This window comes from Mirounga angustirostris, unplaced genomic scaffold (assembly GCF_029215605.1).
Source record: "Mirounga angustirostris isolate CCGP_5_RB_7025 unplaced genomic scaffold, mMirAng1.0.hap1 SCAF_1, whole genome shotgun sequence".
Classification (NCBI taxonomy): domain Eukaryota; kingdom Metazoa; phylum Chordata; class Mammalia; order Carnivora; family Phocidae; genus Mirounga; species Mirounga angustirostris.
Genome location: NW_026991709.1, coordinates 204,686,744 through 204,693,553, shown reverse-complemented (window position 1 = coordinate 204,693,553; position 6,810 = coordinate 204,686,744).

Sequence of the window (6,810 nt, the reverse complement as noted above, 5' to 3'; positions counted from 1 at the left end):
TGGGGTTGAGCCCCGCATTGGGCTCCCTGCTCAGCGGGGAGTCTGCTTCTCCCTCTCCCTCTGTTGCTCCTCTTGCTTGTGCTTTCTTTCTCTCTATCGCTCTCTCAATAAATAAAAGCTTTAAAAAACAAATTTTAAAATATAAAAACACTTCTTATAGACCATAAAAAAAACAGGCCACAGGCCAGATTTGATCCATGGACCGTGGTTTGCTGACCCTTGGAATACAGAAATAGAACTTCTACGTTCTGTATTCTACATAGAATATATTCTGTATAGATTTTTGTATATTGATCATGAATCCTGAACCTTATTGGATAATTCCCATTGGAATACAAATAATGCTGTTATTTCATCAATCTTAAAAAGTCCCTTCCCTTGATCCATTTTCTCACCAGCTGATGCACCATTTCTTTCCTCCACACCCTTCAAAGTGTGATCTATCCTTGTAGTGTTAGTATCTCTTCTCTCACTACAAACAGGCTTTGGCTAAGGACCGTGATGGTGAGTGAATGAGAGATGCGGAGGAAAGGCATGAAGCTCATGGGTCCCAGGACTCTGCTGCACCTGTGTGTGTAATTCTAAAGGACACTAGCCTGCTCTCACTAACTACTATGGGTCTCCTTCCTCTCCTGAGTGCGTCGGACGCGCCCTCTGCTGGTCAGTTTGGGGACAACAGACTCTAAGGCATCTGGTCTCCATTAGTTCAATATGCGGGCGTCTGGGTGACTGTGTGTGTGTCTGCTTTAAGTGTATGTGTGACTGTGTATGCGTTCAGCTACTGTGTGTACACATGTGTGAGTGTGTGTGTATGTGAATGTATGCATGTAATTGGGTGTATGCGTGTGAATATGTGTGCATATGTGTTTGTGTGTGCATGTGTATAATTGTGTGTGCACGTGTGGGTGCATAGGCGTTTGTATGTGACTCTGTGTGCATGTGTAAGGGTGTGACTGCATGTCTTAAAGTCACTAAACCCTGTAACTGTCAGGGACCTAGATGGCTAAGTAAGCGTGAGTTTTTTTTTTTTTTTTTTTTTTTTTTAAGATTTATTTATTTGAGAGAGAGAAAACGTGCGGTGTGCGGGGCGGGGAGGGGAGGCAGAAAGAATCCAAGCAGACTCCGCACTGTGCGCAGAGCCCAAGGCGGGCTGGATCCCAGGACCCTGAGACCATGACCTGGGCTGAAACCAAGAGTCGGAAGCTCAACTGACTGCGCCACGCAGGCGCCCCTAAGCGTGAGTGTAAGAAGGAGCCCTTTGCAAAGGTATGGGCAGGGCCAAGGGAAATTTCCCATCAGGGTTAGTTCAGTGTCCTGGGGGTAGCAAGAGCTGAGAGCTGCCATCAGCCCCAGGTCCATGGGGCCAGAAGTAGCTAGCTATTCCTGGAATCCAGAGGGCTTCGCTGTCATGGAAAGCGCTGTCATGCAAAGTCTCTCCTTTGGCAGATAATGGATGTCATTTTTCTAATATCCTCTAATTGCCTGCAGGTGCATGCTGGTGCATGCCACTGACCCAGCACCATTTCCTTATTTGGCCCAGAGAGGCTGCAGGTAGGTGACCAAAGACTCCTATTGTACTGCAGGGTCTTGACCAGGGTGTGTGTCTGCTCCACATGCCTCCCCAGACGGGGGTTCACTCAGCTCTTCTGCACCAGGGTGGCCCCCTTGCCTGCTGGTTAGGCAGACATCAGGATGGGGGGCGAAATCCTGCCTCTTTCCTTGCAAGCTCTACTGCTTTTATTGTGATGTTTTTGGGGTCCCCCTTCCATTGGCTGTTGTATGAGAAATGCCCTTTTACGCTCCACGGGGATGATCTCTGTTGACAGCAACCCACTCGGCCCGAGTGGTGGGGGTGGTCTGACTACTTTTCAGAGCTGGCACCATCCAAAAACTCCTGTCCAGGGGAAGTTGAAGCCAACAATCGTGGGGCCTCAGGACTTTCCTGAAGTTTCCCTTCAGCCTTATTTTTCCAAATCCAGCTTCTTTGCTCTCCTGGTACTTCTGACAAGAAGCTGGCAACTCCAACTTATGGATCTGACCCTTGCCATGCTTCAGGGGCTGGTTGGGTTTCCTGATCTTTATTATGGTAACTGAAATGTAACAACTATTTCCAGCTTGAGTATTGGGCCAGATTTCACCACCATGAATCTCCAGCAGGACTGGTTCTGAGTGAAATTGCCTCACTGTCTTTGTTTATCTCAGCATGTCTGAGGAAGGAAGGAAGAATGACATAGTTTTTAGGCCAATTGATTACCCCACTCTGTGCTGGGTCTTTACGGTCCTGGTATGGTTTTAGGGGTGGGGTGTGATGTTTATTTGCTGTTCACTCCTCCATGTCATCCAGGTTTCTGCTCAGAGGTCACCTCCACAGGGCAGCCCTTCCTGATTGCCCCTTGGTCACTTGCTAGCATGTCTCACTGTGTTAATTTCCTTCATTACCACCACCATCTGACTCGGTCTTATTTCCTGTTGGCTTCTCCCATCAGACCTGAGCACCACTCTCCAGAGACCTCATTTGTCTTGTTCATCCCAGGTCCAGGGTCTTAGCACCGTGCCTGGTACAGAGTGGGTGCTCAAGTGCAGTTTGTTGTGGAAGAATGAACCACCTGGGAGGTATAAGTCCCCCTCTCCATTTTACTGAGGAGGGCATGAAGCTCAGAGAGGGCCTTGGTCAATTGTGTGATCTTGCCTGTTGATGCTCTTAGCCCCAGTGTCAAAAGAACAAGGACCCACTTGCTTTTTTGTGCAGCATGGGTATCTCCCACACCACGCTTGCCCTTGGTGACTTGCCTCCTTCTTTCAGATCTCATTTCACCCTGATGCCTGTCCTAAGGTGGGGCCCCTACCCTTGCACATCACTTATCACTGATATGTTCTTGATCATTTATTTGATCACACAGCCAGTGAGGAGCAGGGCTGGGATCAGAACTCTGTTGTGCTGAATCCAGAAGTGTTCCTTCCCAGTGGCCAAGGAAAGGAAAAGAGGGAGTTCAGCCACCAGGCAGCCTGCATGCTTGCTCTACAGAGACCCCAGTCTGACTCCTAGGAGGTGTGTCTTCATGGTGACACAAAAGAAAAACTGCTCATCTGTTTTGTGCACCAACTACGTGCCGTGCCCCCCAACCCCAGTGTGCCAAATCCTTATTTCTTTTAAAACTGGTGTTTCAGTGATAAAAATTATAGCAGCACAGTGTGGAAGACAAAAAACATTAGAGTCAAGTAGCAAGTTAAAAAGATAAAGACTCTCATCTATTTCCTCCAATTCCACTGTGATGTGTGGGTTCTTCTGGAATTTTTTCAATGCATATGCAAACATGTGCACACACAGACCCATACGCACATTCATAAGTTTTATATGTAGATGGGACCATTACTCATATGTCAATTTTTTTTGTTGAGATATAACTGACATGTAACATTATATTAGTTTCAGATGTACACATGATTTAATATTTGTGTATATTGCAAAATGATCACCAGAATAAGTCTAGTTAACATCCATCATCACACATAGTTACAGGATTTTTTTTTCCAATGTGATGAGAACATTTCAAAAAAGATTTATTTATTATTTTAGAGATATTTATTTATTTGAGAGAGAGAGAGAGAGAGAGAGAATGAGAATGCTGGGGGGCGCAGAGGGAGAGGGACAAGCAACCCTGTGCTGAGCACAGAGCCTGACACAGGGCTGGAAATCTCACGACCCCGAGATCATGACCTGAGCCAAAATTACGAGTCAGTCGCCCACCTAGGGAGCCTATTATTTATTTATTTTAGGAAGAGAGCGAGCAGGGGAGGGGCAGAGGGAAAGGGTGAGGGAGAGAAGCAGACTCCCTGCAAAATCCAGAGCCCGACACCAGACCCATGAGATCACGACCTGAGCCAAAAGAGTCCGATGCTCAACCAACCAAGCCCCCCAGGCACCCCTAGAGATGAAACTTTTAAGATTTACTCTCAGCAACTTTCAAATACACAATCCAGTGTTATTAACTATAGTCATGAAGCTATGCATCCCTAGGACTGACTTATTTCATAATTGGAAGTTTGTACCTTTTCACCCCCTTCACCCATTTCACCCACTCCCTACACCTTGCCTCTGGCAACCATCAATGTGTCCTCTGTTTCTATGAGTTCATTTATTTTTTAAAGATTCCATATAAGTGAGATCATACGGTATTGATCTTTCTCTGTCCGGCTTATTTCACTGGGCATAATGACCTCAAGGTCCATCGGTCCATCCATGTTGTCACAAATGGAAAAATTTCCTTTGCATATCACTTCGAAAGGTACTTTCCCCTCCTCTTTCTGACCTGTCTGATAGAATGCTTGCAATGCTCTGTGATGTTTTATCAAGCCCACTTTACAGATATGAAGACTGAGGCTGGGAAGGCTGGCAGTCTGTGCCCAAAGCTGGTGACTCACAGAGTGACTGCTACCTCTGGTCTGACAGATGCTTGCCCACTGCCCGGCTCTCGGTGGGAGTGGAAGGATCAGCCTCTGCCTCTCAGTGTGTGGCCGTCTTCCCTCCAGCACTGGCTAGGGGGACATTCCATAAGCCAAATTGTGTGATTCAGCAAGTGAGACATGCTTTGTTGGGCGAGAAACACTGGGGACGCCCCAGCCTCCTCTGGCTCAGAGCAGAAAGACACCACCTGAGACTTCCTGCCTCAGGAATCAGGGGGAGCTCTGGTCTGATAGACTCTCCCTTTGTGATGCTGCAGAGACCTGCTGGGGTTTTAGTCCTTGGCATGGATGGTGAAAGGTCAACACCTACTTAGGGCTTCAATATGGGGCCAGATTTTGCTGCCTACCTGGGCCTTGGTCAATTGTGTGATCTTGCCTGTTGATGCTCTTAGCCCCAGTGTCAAAAGAACAAGGACCCACTTGCTTTTTTGTGCAGCATGGGTATCTCCCACACCACGCTTGCCCTTGGTGACTTGCCTCCTTCTTTCAGATCTCATTTCACCCTGATGCCTGTCCTAAGGTGGGGCCCCTACCCTTGCACATCACTTATCACTGATATGTTCTTGATCATTTATTTGATCACTGCCCTTCTCCCCACAAGGTGTGAGCCCCTTGACAGCAGGGACTGGGTCTGCTGTGCTCATTGCTGCATCCCCAGTGCCTAAAATATGCCGAACACATGAGAGATGTTCAGTAAACTAACAGTTGTGTGGACAGCCTCTGGAGTTTAGATTTTTCTCCTTATTTTATAAGTGAAAAAAGAAAAAAAAGACAATGCTGGGAATCAGAGAAGTGAAGTCTTTCCCCTCCCCCCTTCCCTGCAGAACCTGGACTCAGAGGTCTTAAAGCAACGTTTCTGAAAACTCGAAGGCATGCACACAGTTTTCCTGAGGTTCTACTTAGATGCAGTTTGGAGTCAATATTTCCGAGTAGCGGTGCAAGATTCTGAATTTCCTGCAAGCTCTCAGGTGATACCTATGGTGGAGGTCTGAGGGCCACACCGAGTAGCCAATCCTTAGAGCTCATGGCTGCAAACCTTTCTTTCATCCCCAGATATTCAATGAGCATTGACTATGTGCCAGGCTTTGTTGTCAACTGTGCTGTCATATTTACCTAATCAGCTGTGGGGCTGGAGCAAGCTGGTTCCCCTATCTGAATCTCTGGTTCCTCTTCTGTAAAAACGAGCACATGAACGTGATACTGCAGGGCTGTTGGATAATTACACAGCAACAACAGTAGCAATAACAGTGACTGGCATTTATTAAGCCCTTCCTCTGTCCTATGTGTTTCATGTGCATTGTCTTCTAAAATTATTCCTGCTACCTCCGGAGATGGTGCTAATGAAATGCCCATGTGTAGATGCAAGGAACTTGGTCTGGCGGTTCAGGGCACCCAGGGTGAAGTGGGGATGCCTGGTGCATGGCCTGGCTCCACCAGCTGTAGGACTTTGGGCAAGTCACTCAAAGAGATTTCATCCTCAGCTTTGTCGTCTGTAAAATGAGTGGGGGAAAGTGGTGAATATAACTACAGGGCTTAAAACAAGACCGTGGCTCATGTGGGCAAATGCCATTCCTGCTGTAGCTGCCTGCCCATTCTTGGCACACAGTAGGTCCCCAGTGAGCTGAGCCCCTGTGGGCACTGGGGGCTCTTTCTCTTGTGTGTCCAGGATCCTGCCTGGATTAGTGTACTCTGGCCATGCCCCCTGACCAATATGTGGATGGACTGCCAGCAGGGGAAGTCTGCCTCCATGGAGAGGGAGGAAAAGCAGGGCAGGTGAGGGCTTTAGGACTAGTCACCTGAACCCCCTAGCCCATGGGAGTTGGGAGGGGGAAGTTTGGGGTCTCACCAACACCCTACCAGTGTCAGGAGGACTCTTTCCCCATCCGCATCAGTAGCTTTGCCAGGAGCCCATTCCCTCACGTCTTCTCACCTAAGACCACCCCATAGGCAATTCTGGACAGGACCAAGGATGGGGCCCAGAGAGGAGCACTAGATCCGTTGGTTGATGCATCCTGGTTGTGAGAGGATAATCTACCGGGCAATATGAGTGTCTCAAGGGTTCTCCCTCTGGGTCACCACATTGCCTGAGATTCCACCATAGAGGTGTCCCTGGATTCACAGGCATTGTCCCTTACGAACAGCGTGGAGCCGCATGACAATGGGGAAAGGCTTGGGCTTGAGAGTATGACAGACCTGGTTTCCTTCCAGCTCTGCAACTTGGGCTAGAGGCTTGCCCTCTCTGAGCCTCAGATTTCTCTTCTGTGAAATAGGTATCTTCCCTCATGTGGATTTCATCTCCTGGGTCTCTCTGCCTGATCCTAGGGCACTGGCCTGGAGAGGTGGGGG